This window comes from Asterias amurensis, chromosome 20, assembly GCF_032118995.1.
Source record: "Asterias amurensis chromosome 20, ASM3211899v1".
NCBI classification, from domain to species: domain Eukaryota; kingdom Metazoa; phylum Echinodermata; class Asteroidea; order Forcipulatida; family Asteriidae; genus Asterias; species Asterias amurensis.
The window spans coordinates 4056674-4079394 of NC_092667.1; the positions used below are offsets into that span (position 1 = coordinate 4056674).

General features: G+C 40.6%; 1 protein-coding gene across 2 annotated transcripts in view; it reads left to right on the plus strand.

Annotated features, from left to right (window-relative positions):
- The first annotated feature begins 18484 nt into the window (after positions 1-18484).
- LOC139952628 (orexin receptor type 2-like) overlaps positions 18485-22721 on the plus strand; it is a 42889-nt gene continuing 38652 nt past the window's right edge. For both annotated transcript variants that reach the window (XM_071951828.1, XM_071951829.1), the window contains exon 1: positions 18485-18639. The gene's annotated coding sequence lies outside the window, so the exon portion shown is untranslated. The remainder of the gene's footprint in view (positions 18640-22721) is intronic.

Sequence of the window (22721 nt, forward strand, 5' to 3'; positions counted from 1 at the left end):
AACCCCGCCTACTTGAGCTTTTTTTTATCAAGAATTGTGCAAATCGCCCTAAACCTTTAAAAAATTGACGCATGAATATGCCAGCATGACTAAGGTACAAACTGCATCTTCCTAGCATTTTTTGTTCCAGAGTTATTCCATAGCGTGGCTGAAAGTTTTTAACTGTCCGGCCTATTTTTTGAATGACCCCCTTATTGTTGGTTGGAACCCTGACTGCGCCGTGTCTTTGTATACGCTGTATACACGCACAGTGTACGTCAATTTCTAATTGGTGCCTGGTCGCGCCGTCGCATCTGGCCCCGCTTTAAAAATCGTCAGAGCATTAAGTTTTGTACGAGAAGAAAGCCCTTGAACATGGCAATCCTGTGGTGGTAAATTTTGAAGAATGAGCATGATACTGGGATCGAAATTACCCGTTGTACAGTTTGTTTTTCTCTCCGACAGCTCTGTGCACCAAACTCCCATAGTGGAGGCTGTTGAAATCGTTTCTGAGCAACCCCGCCTACTTGAGCTTTTTTCTATCAAGAATGTTTTAGTTTATAGTTGTAATTCTCTTTTTAAACTATTTTATGATACAACCCTACTTTTTTATGAATGTATGTATTCAGGTTTTTAATTGAATTTTGTAGTTCCCATGGCATTGTGTATGGTTGTGTAGTTTCCCGTTGGATTGTGTATGGTTGAGTAGTTTCCCTTTGACTTGTGTATGGTTGTGTAGTTTTCCGTTGACTTGTGTATGGTTGTGTAGTGTCCCATTGACTTGTGTATGGTTGTGTAGTTTCCCATTGACTTGTGTATGGTTGTGTAGTTTCCCATTGACTTGTGTATGGTTGTGAAGTGTCCCATTGACTTGTGTATGGTTGTGTAGTTTCCCTTTGACTTGTGTATGGTTGTGTAGTTTCCCTTAGACTTGTGTATGGTTGTGTAGTGTCCCATTGACTTGTGTATGGTTGTGTAGTTTCCTTTTTACTTGTGTAGTGTTGTGTAGTTTCCCCATTGACTTGTGTATGGTTGTGTAGTTTCCCGTTGACTTGTGTATGGTTGTGTAGTTTCCGTTTTACTTGTGTAGTGTTGTGTAGTTTCCCAATTGACTTGTGTATGGTTGTGTAGTTTCCGTTTTACTTGTGTAGTGTTGTGTAGTTTCCCAATTGACTTGTGTATGGTTGTGTAGTTTCCCATTGACTTGTGTATGGTTGTGTAGTTTCCCATTGACTTGTGTTTCTAATGGGTGCCTGCTCCCGCCGTCGCATCTGGCCCCGCCTTAAAAATCGTCAGAGCATTAAGTTTTGTACGAGAGGAAAGCCCTTGAACATGGCAATCCTGTGGTGGTAAAATTTTGAAGATTGAGCAGGATACTGGGATCGAAATTACCCGTTGTACATTTTGTTTTTCTCTCCGACAGCTCCGTGCACAAAACTCCCATAGTGGAGGCTGTTGAAATCGTTTCTGAGCAACCCCGCCTACTTGAGCTTTTTTTATCAAGAAGTGTGCAAGTCGCCCTAAACCATAAAAAAATGGACGCAGGAATATGCCAGCATGACTAAGGTACAAACTGCATCTCCCTAGCATTTTTTGTTCCAGAGTTATTCCAGAGCGTAGCTGAAAGTTTTTAATTGTCCGGCCTATTTTTTGAATGACCCCCTTATTGTTGGTTGGAACCCTGACTGCGCCGTGTCTTTTTATACGCTGTATACACGCGCAGTGTACGTCAATTTCTAATGGGTGCCTGCTCGCGCCTTCGCATCTGGTCCCGCCTTGAAAATCGTCAGAGCATTAAGTTTTATACGAGAGGAAAGCCCTTGAACATGGCAATCCTGTGGTGGTAAAATTTTGAAGATTGAGCATGATACTGGGATCGAAATTACCCGTTGTACATTTTGTTTTTCTCTCCGACAGCTCTGTGCACAAAACTCCCATAGTGGAGGCTGTTGAAATCGTTTCTGAGCAACCCCGCCTACTTGAGCTTTTTTCTATCAAGAAGTGTGCAAGTCGCCCTTAACCTTTAAAAAATTGACGCATGAATATGCCAGCATGACTAAGGTAAAAACTGCATCTTCGTAGCATTTTTTGTTCCAGAGTTATTCCAGAGCGTAGCTGAAAGTTTTTAATTGTCCGGCCTATTTTTTGAATGACCCCCTTATTGTTGGTTGGAACCCTGACTGCGCCGTGTCTTTGTTTACGCTGTATACACGCACAGTGTACGTCAATTTCTAATGGGTGCCTGCTCGCGCCGTCGCATCTGGCCCCGCCTTAAAACTCGTCAGAGCATCAAATTTTGTACGAGAGGAAAGCCCTTGAACATGGCAATCCTGTGGTGGTAAAATTGTGAAGATTGAGCAGGATACTGGGATCGAAATTATCCGTTGTACATTTTGTTTTTTTCTCCGACTGCTCTGTGCACAAAACTCCCATAGTGGAGGCTGTTGAAATCGTTTCTGAGCAACCCCGCCTACTTGAGCTTTTTTTTATCAAGAAGTGTGCAAGTCGCCCTAAACTTTTAAAAAGGGACGCAGGAATATGCCAGCATGACTAAGGTACAAACTGCATCTCCCTAGCATTTTTTGTTCCAGAGTAATTCCAGAGCGTAGATGAAAGTTTTAATTGTCCGGCCTATTTTTTGAATGACCCCCTTATTGTTGGTTGGAACCCTGACTGCGCCGTGTCTTTGTATACGCTGTATACACGCACAGTGTACGTCAAATTGTAATGGGTGCCTGCTCGCGCCGTCGCATCTGGCTCCGCCTTAAAAATCGTCAGAGCATCAAGTTTTGTACGAGAGGAAAGCCCTTGAACATGGCAATCCTGTGGTGGTAAAATTTTGAAGATTGAGCAGGATACTGGGATCGAAATTACCCGTTGTACATTTTGTTTTTCTCTCCGACAGCTCTGTGCACAAAACTCCCATAGTGGAGGCTGTTGAAATCGTTTCTGAGCAACCCCGCCTACTTGAGCTTTTTTTTATCAAGAATTGTGCAAATCGCCCTAAACCTTTAAAAAATTGACGCATGAATATGCCAGCATGACTAAGGTACAAACTGCATCTTCCTAGCATTTTTTGTTCCAGAGTTATTCCAGAGCGTAGCTGAAAGTTTTTAACTGTCCGGCCTATTTTTTGAATGACCCCCTTATTGTTGGTTGGAACCCTGACTGCGCCGTGTCTTTGTATACGCTGTATACACGCACAGTGTACGTCAATTTCTAATTGGTGCCTGGTCGCGCCGTCGCATCTGGCCCCGCTTTAAAAATCGTCAGAGCATTAAGTTTTGTACGAGAAGAAAGCCCTTGAACATGGCAATCCTGTGGTGGTAAATTTTGAAGAATGAGCATGATACTGGGATCGAAATTACCCGTTGTACAGTTTGTTTTTCTCTCCGACAGCTCTGTGCACCAAACTCCCATAGTGGAGGCTGTTGAAATCGTTTCTGAGCAACCCCGCCTACTTGAGCTTTTTTCTATCAAGAATGTTTTAGTTTATAGTTGTAATTCTCTTTTTAAACTATTTTATGATACAACCCTACTTTTTTATGAATGTATGTATTCAGGTTTTTAATTGAATTTTGTAGTTCCCATGGCATTGTGTATGGTTTTGTAGTTTCCCGTTGGATTGTGTATGGTTGAGTAGTTTCCCTTTGACTTGTGTATGGTTGTGTAGTTTTCCGTTGACTTGTGTATGGTTGTGTAGTGTCCCATTGACTTGTGTATGGTTGTGTAGTTTCCCATTGACTTGTGTATGGTTGTGTAGTTTCCCATTGACTTGTGTATGGTTGTGAAGTGTCCCATTGACTTGTGTATGGTTGTGTAGTTTCCCTTTGACTTGTGTATGGTTGTGTAGTTTCCCTTAGACTTGTGTATGGTTGTGTAGTGTCCCATTGACTTGTGTATGGTTGTGTAGTTTCCTTTTTACTTGTGTAGTGTTGTGAAGTTTCCCCATTGACTTGTGTATGGTTGTGTAGTTTCCCGTTGACTTGTGTATGGTTGTGTAGTTTCCGTTTTACTTGTGTAGTGTTGTGTAGTTTCCCAATTGACTTGTGTATGGTTGTGTAGTTTCCGTTTTACTTGTGTAGTGTTGTGTAGTTTCCCAATTGACTTGTGTATGGTTGTGTAGTTTCCCATTGACTTGTGTATGGTTGTGTAGTTTCCCATTGACTTGTGTTTCTAATGGGTGCCTGCTCCCGCCGTCGCATCTGGCCCCGCCTTAAAAATCGTCAGAGCATTAAGTTTTGTACGAGAGGAAAGCCCTTGAACATGGCAATCCTGTGGTGGTAAAATTTTGAAGATTGAGCAGGATACTGGGATCGAAATTACCCGTTGTACATTTTGTTTTTCTCTCCGACAGCTCCGTGCACAAAACTCCCATAGTGGAGGCTGTTGAAATCGTTTCTGAGCAACCCCGCCTACTTGAGCTTTTTTTTATCAAGAAGTGTGCAAGTCGCCCTAAACCATAAAAAAATGGACGCAGGAATATGCCAGCATGACTAAGGTACAAACTGCATCTCCCTAGCATTTTTTGTTCCAGAGTTATTCCAGAGCGTAGCTGAAAGTTTTTAATTGTCCGGCCTTTTTTTTGAATGACCCCCTTATTGTTGGTTGGAACCCTGACTGCGCCGTGTCTTTTTATACGCTGTATACACGCACAGTGTACGTCAATTTCTAATGGGTGCCTGCTCGCGCCTTCGCATCTGGTCCCGCCTTGAAAATCGTCAGAGCATTAAGTTTTATACGAGAGGAAAGCCCTTGAACATGGCAATCCTGTGGTGGTAAAATTTTGAAGATTGAGCATGATACTGGGATCGAAATTACCCGTTGTACATTTTGTTTTTCTCTCCGACAGCTCTGTGCACAAAACTCCCATAGTGGAGGCTGTTGAAATCGTTTCTGAGCAACCCCGCCTACTTGAGCTTTTTTCTATCAAGAAGTGTGCAAGTCGCCCTTAACCTTTAAAAAATTGACGCATGAATATGCCAGCATGACTAAGGTAAAAACTGCATCTTCCTAGCATTTTTTGTTCCAGAGTTATTCCAGAGCGTAGCTGAAAGTTTTTAATTGTCCGGCCTATTTTTTGAATGACCCCCTTATTGTTGGTTGGAACCCTGACTGCGCCGTGTCTTTGTTTACGCTGTATACACGCACAGTGTACGTCAATTTCTAATGGGTGCCTGCTCGCGCCGTCGCATCTGGCCCCGCCTTAAAACTCGTCAGAGCATCAAATTTTGTACGAGAGGAAAGCCCTTGAACATGGCAATCCTGTGGTGGTAAAATTGTGAAGATTGAGCAGGATACTGGGATCGAAATTATCCGTTGTACATTTTGTTTTTTTCTCCGACTGCTCTGTGCACAAAACTCCCATAGTGGAGGCTGTTGAAATCGTTTCTGAGCAACCCCGCCTACTTGAGCTTTTTTTTATCAAGAAGTGTGCAAGTCGCCCTAAACTTTTAAAAAGGGACGCAGGAATATGCCAGCATGACTAAGGTACAAACTGCATCTCCCTAGCATTTTTTGTTCCAGAGTAATTCCAGAGCGTAGATGAAAGTTTTAATTGTCCGGCCTATTTTTTGAATGACCCCTTATTGTTGGTTGGAACCCTGACTGCGCCGTGTCTTTGTATACGCTGTATACACGCACAGTGTACGTCAAATTGTAATGGGTGCCTGCTCGCGCCGTCGCATCTGGCTCCGCCTTAAAAATCGTCAGAGCATCAAGTTTTGTACGAGAGGAAAGCCCTTGAACATGGCAATCCTGTGGTGGTAAAATTTTGAAGATTGAGCAGGATACTGGGATCGAAATTACCCGTTGTACAGTTTGTTTTTCTCTCCGACAGCTCTGTGCACCAAACTCCCATAGTGGAGGCTGTTGAAATCGTTTCTGAGCAACCCCGCCTACTTGAGCTTTTTTCTATCAAGAATGTTTTAGTTTATAGTTGTAATTCTCTTTTTAAACTATTTTATGATACAACCCTACTTTTTTATGAATGTATGTATTCAGGTTTTTAATTGAATTGTGTAGTTCCCATGGCATTGTGTATGGTTGTGTAGTTTCCCGTTGGATTGTGTATGGTTGAGTAGTTTCCCTTTGACTTGTGTATGGTTGTGTAGTTTTCCGTTGACTTGTGTATGGTTGTGTAGTGTCCCATTGACTTGTGTATGGTTGTGTAGTTTCCCATTGACTTGTGTATGGTTGTGTAGTTTCCCATTGACTTGTGTATGGTTGTGAAGTGTCCCATTGACTTGTGTATGGTTGTGTAGTTTCCCTTTGACTTGTGTATGGTTGTGTAGTTTCCCTTAGACTTGTGTATGGTTGTGTAGTGTCCCATTGACTTGTGTATGGTTGTGTAGTTTCCTTTTTACTTGTGTAGTGTTGTGTAGTTTCCCCATTGACTTGTGTATGGTTGTGTAGTTTCCCGTTGACTTGTGTATGGTTGTGTAGTTTCCGTTTTACTTGTGTAGTGTTGTGTAGTTTCCCAATTGACTTGTGTATGGTTGTGTAGTTTCCGTTTTACTTGTGTAGTGTTGTGTAGTTTCCCAATTGACTTGTGTATGGTTGTGTAGTTTCCCATTGACTTGTGTATGGTTGTGTAGTTTCCCATTGACTTGTGTTTCTAATGGGTGCCTGCTCGCGCCGTCGCATCTGGCCCCGCCTTAAAAATCGTCAGAGCATTAAGTTTTGTACGAGAGGAAAGCCCTTGAACATGGCAATCCTGTGGTGGTAAAATTTTGAAGATTGAGCAGGATACTGGGATCGAAATTACCCGTTGTACATTTTGTTTTTCTCTCCGACAGCTCCGTGCACAAAACTCCCATAGTGGAGGCTGTTGAAATCGTTTCTGAGCAACCCCGCCTACTTGAGCTTTTTTTTATCAAGAAGTGTGCAAGTCGCCCTAAACCATAAAAAAATGGACGCAGGAATATGCCAGCATGACTAAGGTACAAACTGCATCTCCCTAGCATTTTTTGTTCCAGAGTAATTCCAGAGCGTAGATGAAAGTTTTAATTGTCCGGCCTATTTTTTGAATGACCCCCTTATTGTTGGTTGGAACCCTGACTGCGCCGTGTCTTTTTATACGCTGTATACACGCGCAGTGTACGTCAATTTCTAATGGGTGCCTGCTCGCGCCTTCGCATCTGGTCCCGCCTTGAAAATCGTCAGAGCATTAAGTTTTATACGAGAGGAAAGCCCTTGAACATGGCAATCCTGTGGTGGTAAAATTTTGAAGATTGAGCAGGATACTGGGATCGAAATTACCCGTTGTACAGTTTGTTTTTCTCTCCGACAGCTCTGTGCACCAAACTCCCATAGTGGAGGCTGTTGAAATCGTTTCTGAGCAACCCCGCCTACTTGAGCTTTTTTCTATCAAGAATGTTTTAGTTTATAGTTGTAATTCTCTTTTTAAACTATTTTATGATACAACCCTACTTTTTTATGAATGTATGTATTCAGGTTTTTAATTGAATTGTGTAGTTCCCATGGCATTGTGTATGGTTGTGTAGTTTCCCGTTGGATTGTGTATGGTTGAGTAGTTTCCCTTTGACTTGTGTATGGTTGTGTAGTTTTCCGTTGACTTGTGTATGGTTGTGTAGTGTCCCATTGACTTGTGTATGGTTGTGTAGTTTCCCATTGACTTGTGTATGGTTGTGTAGTTTCCCATTGACTTGTGTATGGTTGTGAAGTGTCCCATTGACTTGTGTATGGTTGTGTAGTTTCCCTTTGACTTGTGTATGGTTGTGTAGTTTCCCATTGACTTGTATTTCTAATGGGTGCCTGCTCGCGCCGTCGCATCTGGCCCCGCCTTAAAAATCGTCAGAGCATCAAGTTTTGTACGAGAGGAAAGCCCTTGAACATGGCAATCCTGTGGTGGTAAATTTTGAAGAATGAGCATGCTACTGGGATCGAAATTACCCGTTGTACAGTTTGTTTTTCTCTCCGACAGCTCTGTGCACCAAACTCCCATAGTGGAGGCTGTTGAAATCGTTTCTGAGCAACCCCGCCTACTTGAGCTTTTTTCTATCAAGAATGTTTTAGTTTATAGTTGTAATTCTCTTTTTAAACTATTTTATGATACAACCCTACTTTTTTATGAATGTATGTATTCAGGTTTTTAATTGAATTGTGTAGTTCCCATGGCATTGTGTATGGTTGTGTAGTTTCCCATTGACTTGTGTATGGTTGTGTAGTTTCCCATTGACTTGTGTATGGTTGTGTAGTTTCCCATTGACTTGTGTATGGTTGTGTAGTTTCCCGTTGACTTCTGGATGATTGTGTAGTTTCCCATTGACTTGTGTATGGTTGTGTAGTTTCCCTTTGACTTGTGTATGGTTGTGTAGTTTCCCATTGCATTGTGTATGGTTGTGTAGTTTCCCACTGACTTGTGTATGGTTGTGTAGTTTCCCATTGACGTGTGTATGGTTGAGTAGTTTCCCATTGACTTGTTTATGGTTGTGAAGTGTCCCATTGACTTGTGTATGGTTGTGTAGTTTACCATTGACTTGTGTATGGTTGTGTAGTTTCCCGTTGACTTGTGTATGGTTGTGTAGTTTCCCGTTGGATTGTGTATGGTTGAGTAGTTTCCCTTTGACTTGTGTATGGTTGTGTAGTTTCCCGTTGACTTGTGTATGGTTGTGTAGTGTCCCATTGACTTGTGTATGGTTGTGTAGTTTCCCATTGACTTGTGTATGGTTGTGTAGTTTCCCATTGACTTGTGTATGGTTGTGAAGTGTCCCATTGACTTGTGTATGGTTGTGTAGTTTCCCTTTGACTTTTGTATGGTTGTGTAGTTTCCCTTAGACTTGTGTATGGTTGTGTAGTGTCCCATTGACTTGTGTATGGTTGTTTAGTTTCCCTATGACTTGTGTATGGTTGTGTAGTTTCCTATTGACTTGTGTATGGTTGTGAAGTGTCCCATTGATTTGTGTATGGTTGTGTAGTTTCCCTTTGACTTGTGTATGGTTGTGTAGTTTCCCTTTGACTTGTGTATGGTTGTTTAGTTTCCCGTTGACTTGTGTATGGTTGTGTAGTTTCCTTTTTACTTGTGTAGTGTTGTGTAGTTTCCCCATTGACTTGTGTATGGTTGTGTAGTTTCCCGTTGACTTGTGTATGGTTGTGTAGTTTCCGTTTTACTTGTGTAGTGTTGTGTAGTTTCCCAATTGACTTGTGTATGGTTGTGTAGTTTCCGTTTTACTTGTGTAGTGTTGTGTAGTTTCCCAATTGACTTGTGTATGGTTGTGTAGTTTCCCATTGACTTGTGTATGGTTGTGTAGTTTCCCATTGACTTGTGTTTCTAATGGGTGCCTGCTCGCGCCGTCGCATCTGGCCCCGCCTTAAAAATCGTCAGAGCATTAAGTTTTGTACGAGAGGAAAGCCCTTGAACATGGCAATCCTGTGGTGGTAAAATTTTGAAGATTGAGCAGGATACTGGGATCGAAATTACCCGTTGTACATTTTGTTTTTCTCTCCGACAGCTCCGTGCACAAAACTCCCATAGTGGAGGCTGTTGAAATCGTTTCTGAGCAACCCCGCCTACTTGAGCTTTTTTCAATCAATAAGTGTGCAAGTCGCCCTAAACCTTTAAAAAATGGACGCAAGAATATGCCAGCATGACTAAGGTACAAATTGCATCTCCCTATCATTTTTTTGTTCCAGAGTTAGTCCAGAGCGTAGCTGAAAGTTTTTAATTGTCCGGCCTATTTTTTGAATGACCCCCTTATTATTGGTTGGAACCCTGACTGCGCCGTGTCTTTGTATACGCTGTATACACGCACAGTGTACGTTAATTTCAAATGGGTGCCTGCTCGCGCCGTCGCATCTGGTCCCGCCTTAAAAATCGTCAGAGCATTAAGTTTTGTACGAGAGGAAAGCCCTTGAACATGGCAATCCTGTGGTGGTAAATTTTGAAGAATGAGCATGATACTGGGATCGAAATTACCCGTTGTACAGTTTGTTTTTCTCTCCGACAGCTCTGTGCACCAAACTCCCATAGTGGAGGCTGTTGAAATCGTTTCTGAGCAACCCCGCCTACTTGAGCTTTTTTCTATCAAGAATGTTTTAGTTTATAGTTGTAATTCTCTTTTTAAACTATTTTATGATACAAACCTACTTTTTTATGAATGTATGTATTCAGGTTTTTAATTGAATTGTGTAGTTCCCATGGCATTGTGTATGGTTGTGTAGTTTCCCATTGACTTGTGTATGGTTGTGTAGTTTCCCATTGACTTGTGTATGGTTGTGTAGTTTCCCATTGACTTGTGTATGGTTGTGTAGTTTCCCGTTGACTTCTGGATGATTGTGTAGTTTCCCATTGACTTGTGTATGGTTGTGTAGTTTCCCTTTGACTTGTGTATGGTTGTGTAGTTTCCCATTGCATTGTGTATGATTGTGTAGTTTCCCACTGACTTGTGTATGGTTGTGTAGTTTCCCATTGACTTGTGTATGGTTGAGTAGTTTCCCATTGACTTGTTTATGGTTGTGAAGTGTCCCATTGACTTGTGTATGGTTGTGTAGTTTACCATTGACTTGTGTATGGTTGTGTAGTTTCCCGTTGACTTGTGTATGGTTGTGTAGTTTCCCGTTGGATTGTGTATGGTTGAGTAGTTTCCCTTTGACTTGTGTATGGTTGTGTAGTTTCCCGTTGACTTGTGTATGGTTGTGTAGTGTCCCATTGACTTGTGTATGGTTGTGTAGTTTCCCATTGACTTGTGTATGGTTGTGTAGTTTCCCATTGACTTGTGTATGGTTGTGAAGTGTCCCATTGACTTGTGTATGGTTGTGTAGTTTCCCTTTGACTTGTGTATGGTTGTGTAGTTTCCCTTAGACTTGTGTATGGTTGTGTAGTGTCCCATTGACTTGTGTATGGTTGTTTAGTTTCCCATTGACTTGTGTATGGTTGTGTAGTTTCCTTTTTACTTGTGTAGTGTTGTGTAGTTTCCCCATTGACTTGTGTATGGTTGTGTAGTTTCCCGTTGACTTGTGTATGGTTGTGTAGTTTCCGTTTTACTTGTGTAGTGTTGTGTAGTTTCCCAATTGACTTGTGTATGGTTGTGTAGTTTCCGTTTTACTTGTGTAGTGTTGTGTAGTTTCCCAATTGACTTGTGTATGGTTGTGTAGTTTCCCATTGACTTGTGTATGGTTGTGTAGTTCCCATTGACTTGTGTTTCTAATGGGTGCCTGCTCGCGCCGTCGCATCTGGCCCCGCCTTAAAAATCGTCAGAGCATTAAGTTTTGTACGAGAGGAAAGCCCTTGAACATGGCAATCCTGTGGTGGTAAAATTTTGAAGATTGAGCAGGATACTGGGATCGAAATTACCCGTTGTACATTTTGTTTTTCTCTCCGACAGCTCCGTGCACAAAACTCCCATAGTGGAGGCTGTTGAAATCGTTTCTGAGCAACCCCGCCTACTTGAGTTTTTTTCTATCAAGAAGTGTGCAAGTCGCCTTAAACCTTTAAAAAATGGACGCAGGAATATGCCAGCATGACTAAGGTACAAACTGCATCTCCCTAGCATTTTTTGTTCCAGAGTTATTCCAGAGCGTAGCTGAAAGTTTTTAATTGTCCGGCCTTTTTTTTTTAATGACCCCCCTTATTGTTGGTTGGAACCCTGACTGCGCCGTGTCTTTGTTTACGCTGTATACACGCACAGTGTACGTCAATTTCTAATGGGTGCCTGCTCGCGCCGTCGCATCTGGCCCCGCCTTAAAAATCGTCAGAGCATTAAGTTTTGTACGAGAGGAAAGCCCTTGAACATGGCAATCCTGTGGTGGTAAAATTTTGAAGATTGAGCAGGATACTGGGATCGAAATTACCCGTTGTACATTTTGTTTTTCTCTCCGACAGCTCCGTGCACAAAACTCCCATAGTGGAGGCTGTTGAAATCGTTTCTGAGCAACCCCGCCTACTTGAGTTTTTTTCTATCAAGAAGTGTGCAAGTCGCCTTAAACCTTTAAAAAATGGACGCAGGAATATGCCAGCATGACTAAGGTACAAACTGCATCTCCCTAGCATTTTTTGTTCCAGAGTTATTCCAGAGCGTAGCTGAAAGTTTTTAATTGTCCGGCCTTTTTTTTTTAATGACCCCCCTTATTGTTGGTTGGAACCCTGACTGCGCCGTGTCTTTGTTTACGCTGTATACACGCACAGTGTACGTCAATTTCTAATGGGTGCCTGCTCGCGCCATCGCATCTGGCCCCGCCTTAAAAATCGTCAGAGCATTAAATTTTTTACGAGAGGAAAGCCCTTGAACATGACAATCCTGTTGTGGTAAAATTTTGAAGATTAAGCATGATACTGGGATCGAAATTACCCGTTGTACATTTTGTTTTTCTCTCCGACAGCTCTGTGCACAAAACTCCCATAGTGGAGGCTGTTGAAATCGCTTCTGAGCAACCCCGCCTACTTGAGCTTTTTTCTATCAAGAAGTATGCAGGTCGCCCTAAACCTACTAAGGTACAAACTGCATCTCTCTAGCATTTTTCGTTCCAGAGTTATTCCAGAGCGTAGCTGAAAGTTTTTAATTGTCCGGGCCTATTTTTTGAATGACTACTATTTTGGGTTGGATTCCTGACTGCGCCGTGTGTTTGTATACGTTGTATCAATTTCCACTCCCTTGCCTCTAACCGCGCTTTGAAAATCACCATAGCACTAAGTTTAGTACGAGATCAAAGCCCTTGAAAATTTTCTTTCCAATGATGCTAAACTTGTTTAGATTGAGCAAAGATTTTGGGTCAAATTTATCCGTCGAACTTTTTATTTTCTCTGTGCACAAATAGCGAGTTACGGTATTAATGATTTTGTTTTATCTTCTCTTTTTTATTGTATTACATCAAAACACAGACACACGTGATACACCGTGAGATGGTGGGACACAATTAGCAGATATGGAATAGGAGCATTGTCGCAGCAAGTGGTAAACCAAACTGTTGGTGTGCGTAAACGAGTCATGGGGTGAGTACACTTTGAAACTTTAAAGGAACAATACATCTAATTGGTAAGAAAACAATCGTGAGGATCGCAGAGTAACATCAAATTTACACGGTCTAATGATGATAATGATTGTAGAAAACATCCCGTGAATTAATTATGTCCGAAATGTAATACTTTATGAGAAATGAATACAACTTTGTCCCGTCTGGAGTTTATCGCTTGGTGATCGTTTAATTCATTTTTTTTTTGAATGGATGTCATGCAAAATGTTTAGTCGGGTTTTTACTATTTTCTCGTGACCCAGATGTCCAATCGATCACAAACTACAAATTTGTCAGTTTATGAAAATGTTGGATTACATAAAGTGGTTACACTACCAGCAACTGTTTTGTTAGCAAAAACCATTCTGTAATGATCCTTTAAAGTTTTATCACATGCATACAAATATTCTTTTGAGTGTTTTGTTTGTTTGTTTGTTTGGTCTACTTAATAATTACAACTGTTCGTGCATTGGGACTACGCATTATGTTTTATTTTGAAAATATACATCAGTAAAACAAACAAAATAGTTGCTGGTAGTGTAACCACTTTATGTAATCCAACATTATCATAAACGAAAAGACCAGTTTCATCGTTGGCTGAATTTAACACCGTTCGTTGTAGCGGTTGCATCAACTAGAAATGGTCTACTTAATAAATATAACTGTTCGTGCATTGGAACTACGCATTATGTTTTTCTGTGAAAATATATATCAGTAAAACAAACAAACAAACAAACAAACAAACAAACAAACACACAAACAAACAAACAAACAAACAAACAAACAAACAAACAAACAAAAAACAAAAAACAGACAGTCGGTCGGTCGGTCGGTCGGTCGGTCGGTCTGTCTGTCTGTCGGTCTGTCGGTCTGCCGGTCTGTCGGTCTGTCGGTCTGTCGGTCTGTCTGTCTGTCGGTCTGTCTGTCTGTCGGTCTGTCGGTCTGTCTGTCTGTCTGTCTGTCTGTCTGTCTGTCTGTCTGTCTGTCTGTCTGTCTGTCTGTCTGTCTGTCTGTCTGTCTGTCTGTCTGTCTGTCTGTCTGTCTGTCTGTCTGTCTGTCTGTCTGTCTGTCTGTCTGTCTGTCTGTCTGTCTGTCTGTCTGTCTGTCTGTCTGTCTGTCTGTCTGTCTGTCTGTCTGTCTGTCTGTCTGTCTGTCTGTCTGTCTTGTCTGTCTTGTCTGTCTTGTCTGTCTTGTCTGTCTTGTCTGTCTTGTCTGTCTTGTCTGTCTTGTCTGTCTTGTCTGTCTTGTCTGTCTTGTCTGTCTTGTCTGTCTTGTCTGTATCGTTTCGGTTCGTTTCGGTTCGTTTCGTTTCGGTTCGGTTCGGTTCGGTTCGGTTCGGTTCGGTTCGGTTCGGTTCGGAAACGTCGATCTGTATACCATCGGCTCTTTTCGTAACCAGAGAGATATACACAATATTTGATTTGGTATGGTGCTTAATCACCATTTGATCATTTGATGTTTTCTCTTATCCCATGTTCGATCATCAGAGACGTGATAACCTCAGTCTTATTTATTGTCATGTAAGGGTTTAAACCTCACGACAAACTGTCCTGATAAATCCCTGTACTTCTGCACTTTTGAACTCACCTATATTTATCTTTCCCTCACATAACATCTACCACAGTTCAAGACAAAAACTGAACAGACGTTTCCTCTCCTGATCTTAATTGTCCTAAATACCTCGAAATCCTTGCTGAGGGCCTTTAGCCTTATTGAAAGATTCCTCATAAATATTTTGGTTAATGATCGTTTACCGTTAAATGGAGATCTCGTTCTAGACTCATTTAAAAAAGAAACCTTCCTCGTGGGTCTGCCAATATTTGCTTTTACTGTGATTATCTGATTAACACTTTGATGCACCCAGCCTTGAAATACATTAAGTGCGTACAATACACCCCCAAACGACGTTAAAATTAGTGGCGGTAAAAACATATGGTCTGTGAATATATTAAACATGTCAACTTCGTTATCTAGATGTTCTTTAAATTACAGCATTGTGTACTTCATAGGGTAAAGTGAGTGATTTGCTGTTTCCCCTTTTCTACAGATACCTGCCCACCAACTCGCTTTTTAAATTAGAACGTAATGACCTGAAATGTGGCGCAGAAGTGGTTGATTTAGGTAGGATCAAGATTTTTCGTCGGTCTTTGACCGTTTTGACTGTAGAAACAACGAAGTATTGATCTCACATCCAGGATTTTTTCTTGTCAAAGCCGTTGTAGGTGATGTTGCGAAAGCCCCTAGCTTGGCTCACCCAAATTAAGGATTTGAACTGCAAGCATTTTAACGTCTCATTAGGTAGAGAAAAAAAATCTGTAATTTTTTAGCCGCCTGCTTCGTTGCTGTTGTTCTACTCGCTTCACTTCACTGCTCGACTGCTCTGGAAAAAAATGCCGACAAAAATATCACTCCAAATGAAAAGTGTCTTGCAATGAAAACCGCTTCTTGGTGTCATACTGTCTACAGGAACAGATCAAACAAGGTGTAAAATAAATTTCCAGTGGAAACAACGACAAAGGATGCATTAGTTCATATTGGGCTGATTTTGACCGCGGATATTGAAATAAGCGTGCTGTGCTATACGTTTTAAATGTTACTTCCTTGGCTTTTGATGTTGTAATATTTCCGATAGAACGTTTGTCAGTGGAGGATTGACACTGACGTGAACGTAACAACTATTGCGATCGAAGCTCAATACAATTTCTTATACTTTGATTATACTATGAAAAACTATCACTGTGAACTAAAGAAGATAGTTCTGCACTTTAAATCAAAATCAAGTCTGAATGGCAGTTAGACAAAAAACAACTTGTTTGAAGTTTAGTTTCGTATAACACACTTAAAACAAAAATCACACAGATGCCTTATCGCACACTTCTATTGGATGATTCAACCTGAATTTTTGAAATACTGGCTAGAAGAATTCGGAACAAAGCGCTATCTATCGATGGCGAGTAGCACTGTATATTATACAAATATTGACTGCTTCGTCTGCTATGGTTAAAACTATGACTCCCGATGTGATCCCCGGAGCGTTCTATTTTCCCGAGGCGAAGCTAGTGTGCTAGTCTTCGGACTAGCGCACGGAAAACCGACGCACTATCACACGGCAAACCGATGCACTAAAACTAAGACATATCATATGACGCGCTCTAAACCAATGAAAAGGCAGAATATTGCTAAGGGGTATTATAAATTAAAATAGCGAACTAGACATAGGCAACATGTATACAAATGATACAAACTAAAAAAAAAAAAAATATTTTCTAAAACTAATGATAAAATATGCATAAATCTTAATTGTTTTATATTTGCATTTTAAACATATTTTCACATGATAAGTGCTACATAATTGGCATCAATGGAACGGTTCAATCACCCCTTATTAACAAGCACGTGACTGCCTGAAACATTTCGACAGCACAGTCGTGTGACATTTTTCAACGCTTCAGTTTTTTTCCCATATATTTATTGTCACAAATAAAAAGCGTAGGCCTACTATACAAATTTGTTCTTAAATTTAATCATAAGATGTTTAATAAATCTTTGCTCTAAAAGTGCAGCCACCAGAATACGAATAAACCGAACTTCGTGGACCCTTAACCTGGTCGAGTACTGCGTTATTAGTAATAATCTCCACGGACTCGAGTCGCACATCTTCACCGGGTCATCACAAGAAATCACCGGGGTGTGCTCCAACCAAGAGCCCACCCCCTAGTAATGAGAAATGCTCGCTCCCTCGCCGTAGACCATCTCAGTCTCACCACTTAATAACATCAGCGGTGATCGAAAACACAGAGAAAAGAAACGCGCCTGATTATTCCCCCTTCTCGATTTGGGAGGCAATTTGAAGTGTATGATTATTACCCTGGACGGGGGTACGGACCGCGCGGTACCCGACTCGGCATCCAGGGGAAGGAGGAAACGGGGACAACTGTAACAAATAATATACACCTGTTCAAGTGGGTACTTTACCAACACCAGAATAGAGTTCAAATCTCTTTGTCCCCAGTGCATACAAATACAGGAAGGCAAAATACTCTTAGCTATTTCATGAGTGGATATTCTTTGCGTAAAAACAAAAATGCATGAAAATGCAGTCGGCTGATCAGATGCAGTTGATTTGAGTCAAATTTTTAGATACGTTTTCTGAAGTTCTAAATATCTTATTCGATGTGATGACGTCAATTGTTTCTTTAAACTTCTCGTTATATGATACAAAACGTGCACAACCCCAAAGGACTTACCCTATCGCCTTTAATATCATGATCACCTGCATAACACAAAGGGGCTTTCCGTAATCGTACCGCGAACTTATAAGAAAGTACCGGAGTATGTTTCAGGTGGAGTAATATGCCAGGGGCTCAGACTCAATCCGAATGGGGTTTACACGTTAACTTTCCCTGAGTCGCGGGGACGGTTCGACAAAATTACACTCGTTATTATTTTTTACAAAGTGTATTCGAGCAAAGTGATCTGTAATGTTTGTCAAATTAATGAGTGAATGTTTAAAGGGGACTTTTGGGACGCTTACCAGGACATTACATAGTTCTCGGTAAAGTGCGCATAAGAACAACGTAAACAATGGAAATTTACCTGGTAATAAGCACTGGTAATAAGTCTGCTCCCGTACATGCTATCCAAAGTCCCCTAGATTGTTCAGTTTTGGTAGAGCGCCAGCACGTTAATTATGAGGTCATTGGTTCAACCCCAAATCATATGAGAACATGGTAACAGCACTGTTTCACAGCAAATCCTGAGTTGTGTGGATATTTAATATTGCAGATTTGGCGTGTCTCAGAACCGTAAGCTTAACGTATTAATGGGAAGAAATGTTAAACAAAGCCCATTATTATTTGTAAAATACTCTGTACAGTGGATGATCTCAAATTAAAACGCCGACAAAGGCTAATGATATGAAAAGTAGAAAAGAGAAAATCCTCCCTAATTCTCTTTTCGAAGAATCATGGCAGAATCATTATTCCTGAACATATACCATAAAAAGGTTTTGACTTGTCACTTTTTATTCATGCGTCATACGAAAGACAAGTCACACAACCTTTTTGGTCCCTTTGAAATATGGTTTAAACTTAAGACTCTTTAATCGAGTTGCGAAGGACATTGCAATAACAAATCTTAGCTGAAAACAACTTTTGAATACAAATGTTGTTTTCCGAGGGGTAAATAACCTTAACTAAAATTGTCGCAACGGACTTTTCGGAAAACCCGGAAAAGACTAAAAAAATATCTAGGCGGTCAAAATGACCGAAACGTCGAGTTTTGGAACCACTCGTTCTTTTAAGAACCAGTTTGTAGTACGTTTCTCACACAAAACGCGTCGTTAAATAGCCGTCTGTTTTTCTCTCTCTTTAAACCAAACATTTGCCGACGGCTGCCGCGTGAGATGCTTTCAGGATGTACTGCGTGTGTAGGAGGAGGTACACGCGGCCGGACGTGCGAGTAGAGTAACCACGCACACGATACCAAAGCCGTCACACTGAGCGGTTAGTAGCATTCGACAGTGAACCTCGGTCAGTGAAGGTCTCTTAATGATGAAAGAGTTGAGGGAATTCTGTCGCTCACAACGTGCTCATCAGCTGATGACCAGTTGAAATATTTGAAGTTGAGGAGCAGCTGGATGCCGCGTGCTATTTTGTTTTTCCTAGGAATGGATGGACACCTTCGAGAAATGTGAGTTATCGTATTCCGTTTTAACGACCTGCCTATATGGTTTTGAACAATGAAAGTCTTAAAATATTGCGGTCATACAGCAAGTTTACACACTCAATCATGTTCTCAAGGTTCTTAAGTTCACATCTTAGGTTACCTTTGATTTCTGCTCTCTCAAACCTAACCATCTTGGAAAGATGATTACAGCTCTTTGTGAACTGCACTTGTTACAGTGAGGGACCATTTTAGGTTTTTTGTACACAGTTGACCTCTCTAAGCTAGATTTGATAGCCCTGTTATTGGTACTAGTTCGAAATTGTACAGTTAAATTTATGTCGTTCATTTGGGACATTTTGTCTTTTCATTATGGAGAAAACAACAACACAAATTCTTCCCCTGCCTGTCCTCTTGTCCCATCTATTATTTCAATCCTCACAACTCTGTCTTGTCATCCATTCTCAAAGCCATCGACATGGTGACTCAGAGATTTTTCTGGATCGTCCACAAAGTAGAAGGATTACAAATGTAACATTTGTGCCGTTTAATTCTGTTTCGCTGTATATAACATAAAGATACTGTAAATTGGTCACTCAGAACTTATGAATAACCTAAAAAGCTAATTTCTGCCGAAATTTCTTGCTTGTTGGATCCAAAGATGCTCGGACACTACAATCATTCGGAAAAGTAATGGATGGTCAGATAGGAAATGCCGCAGACAATCTGAACCAAAGCCGACTAGCTCTTTCTGTGTGTATCGTGACCCGCTTTTGTATAAGGAATAACTACATCAATATCAAATTGGCACGTTGGAAAGAACTTTTGTGTTAAATTGAATACACGAGCTTGGGGATTTCACTGTAAGAACATAATACAGGGTTTTTAAATTAGGTCACTCCGGTCAGAGAGAGGCGCAAGATTCTGGCTAGAGTTGCATTTACAAAACTGGATCCCTGCTTATTAATTACTCTAGTAAATATAAACGATGGCTGATACAACTTGTATATTCACTTGCTTACAAAAAACATATACTGCACTTGGGCTCGTGTCCTCTTGTTCGGTGTCAATGAATGACCAGAGATCTGTGTCAAAAAACAACAACACACGATTGGGTCAAGCTGACGCAGAATCCGGGTTGAAATCTCTTCTTTTTTTTGGGGGGGGGGGGTAACTGTCCAGCCGTCGATGTCACCAAACTCTTCATATAACTTAGGATTAATCTTAGGACTTGGGACGGGTTCAGTTTCGTATCCAAATACGTGGGACGAATTGAAACCATCCTGAGACGAGTTGATTGGGTCAAGTCTGACCTGAATTTTCTAAAGTGTATGTTAAAGATCAGCATGCAATTCCACACAGAAGAGTGTTAGAAAAAATGGTTGGTTGGTTGCTTAGCTGATAGCTTTCGATTGTTTTACGTACTGAAATTATGGTTGCCACAGTTTGTCTACTTGACTAAAACACGTGCTTCCTTTCCTGCTATCTGCTGGTGCTTGTTTAGAGTCAACCATGCAGGACATAAACCTCAACCAATCGTAACCGAGAAGTAGAGTATTGCCGTACACCAGTCCCCACTTAACCCTTTAAAACAACAAGAATGGATCAATCGAGTTTTTAAAGTCTTTTGTCCGATTGTTTAGCCATTTTGCAATATCATTTCCAAGCAGGTGCCTAATAATTAATTCTTATGTTCCGCTGAAGTAGATGCATGAAAATGTGTCAGAATTAATTAGATTCCTCCGTTGTTATGCTTGTTGGTGTTCAATACGGTTTCTCTTTCGACCCCCCCTCTTTTAATCACACTTTATGCATGTGAAGAGTGCAAACAAAGCGTACTTTTTTCAACAATTTTTCTGAAGTTTTTGTGCTAGTAATTTCAAACAACATCACACGTTTGGGACTTGATGAACACGCAGAGGAGCGCTGTATAATATAACGCGACCGAATGTTCGTTTTCCATCGTTCAAACAACTCTTTGTCAATCATTATTGTAGTTATACTTAATAGATTTTGTTTAACAGCATTTACTCTACACTCTACACTGCGGCAAGGAAATATATTGTTTGAAAAACGGTTGACGCTAGCTGTCAATTATTGTTGCGGCTAACATTGGTGTCTACATAATGGCTTCGACTTCGGCTTTGAAAATGGACGAAGTCAAGAAGTTTGACGTACAAACCAATGAAGGCCATTGTGTCTTTACCCTACATATTTCTGGCATGTGTTATATTTGAAAGGCATCTTGGGTATGTCATATCTATACGCGGTATCTATATAACGATGAAATTCGGCCAAAATGGGAATTTTAAGTAAAGAAATTCCTTTTGTCTGAAGCGAAGGTCGAGCCTTTTTAATCCCTTCAAGGATCTTTCATTTACAATCCTAGAAGAAAAGCCATATTTTAAAAGATTGAGACCGCTGTGGCGACATTGTTTGGTGGTGTTCCTTTTTCATTTTTCTGTCAACGTGAAAAGTATCGGGGGGGGGGGGGGGTGTAGAGAAATCGAGAGAAAAATGCAGTCGCAGCATCGATGAGCCTCTTGATATTGTTTTAAGAGGAGAACCTCCTGGGACTGGAGAGAGTGGTCTTCGTGGAGTGGTAGTGTCTGTGTGGATTAGCTATTCGGATGAGATCGTGTTGAAATCAACGGCACACCATCGAATTAGGGGTGTTGTAAGCCGTGCTTTACAGACGGGCAAACCTTCAATGCCGAAGGTCTCTCACTTGTTTTCTCTATCTACAAACATAAACAATATTTGAACTTGAGATCTTATAAGCGTATTTGAAGTTAGGCTTAAAAGGAATATTGGTAAATACTCCAGAAAAGTTACCATACAATATGCAGATGTTGTTAGTATAAATTATTCTGAAAAAAAAGATTCTCTTCGAAAACGTTAATGCATGAATCGTTCCCAAATTTCTGAGGGTTGGTGTCCGTTGGCGATCGCTATAACGAGATAGACTATTACTTTAATTATACCTTTCATTATAATTTTGTTTATAAACCAGCAGTGCGTTGACACAAACCTTTACCCTGCCTCCATTTGCAGCGAAAATGATGACACTACACACGAATTGTTGATATATTCCATTTATCAAGCCTCTTTGTTTAAAGAGTTCACTTAATTAAATCGCACAGTCTTTGAAAACATCAATTACCTGTTAATATATCACAAAAAGGGAGACGGTAAGAGTTTAATCTATTCTTGGAGATGAGCGCATGCTCAGAATTACACAGCTGGAAACTTTACTGCTATTTTGCTGCTGCCACCCAGCGTCTCGAAATTAATCTTGAGGCAAAACAATGTAAACCAACCCGAACGTAAGAAATGTACTTGTACGTTTGTCAAATAATATGTATTTTCAGCTTTTAAATTTAAAACAAGAGCAAGAATTTTACCCCGAAAAGTGTACAGTAATAACCAGAAGGTGAACACTGAAGACGAAGCAGGAATGTGTTACTGGTTAGTTTTGTTAAGAAATACGACGTCCGGTATAAAGATAAAATTCATTTATTCTAGAGACTGCCAAATAATTATAATCTTTCATTCACACAAGGTTAGTGAATGAAAATGAGAAATTAATGAAAAAATTCCAAACCTCATGATGCGTTTTTTTGCCTGTACTGTTATAATACTTGTATTGGCTGACTTATTTAACTTTTTTTCTGTACCGAAAGTGTATAATGGCTTTAAAGAATTGTGCCAGTCAACTTTTGTATTAATGACTCATTAAACAATAAGAAGAAGACGTGATGCAAAACAAGACAATCGCAGTATCTAGAAGGAAGAAGGGTGAAGCAGGCCAAGGCCACAATTGATTAATTGAGAATTAGTTAATCGTCTTACCTTCATTCTTGTCATGTGGTCTTCAAGTTATTAAATGGAGCCATTCAAGCCTCTATATTGGTGACATACAAAACGGGTACTCGCAATTTTTTTCTCCAAAACGTATACTTGAATTGGCCTAAAACGGCTTCGTGTCTCTTGTGTGTATCTGACCTCGGCACATTGAAATGAAAGACTTCCAACAAACATTTTATTTCATCTGAAACGAGCCACATTGAAGACTGAAATAATTATGCTTAACTTGACACTCGAAAAAT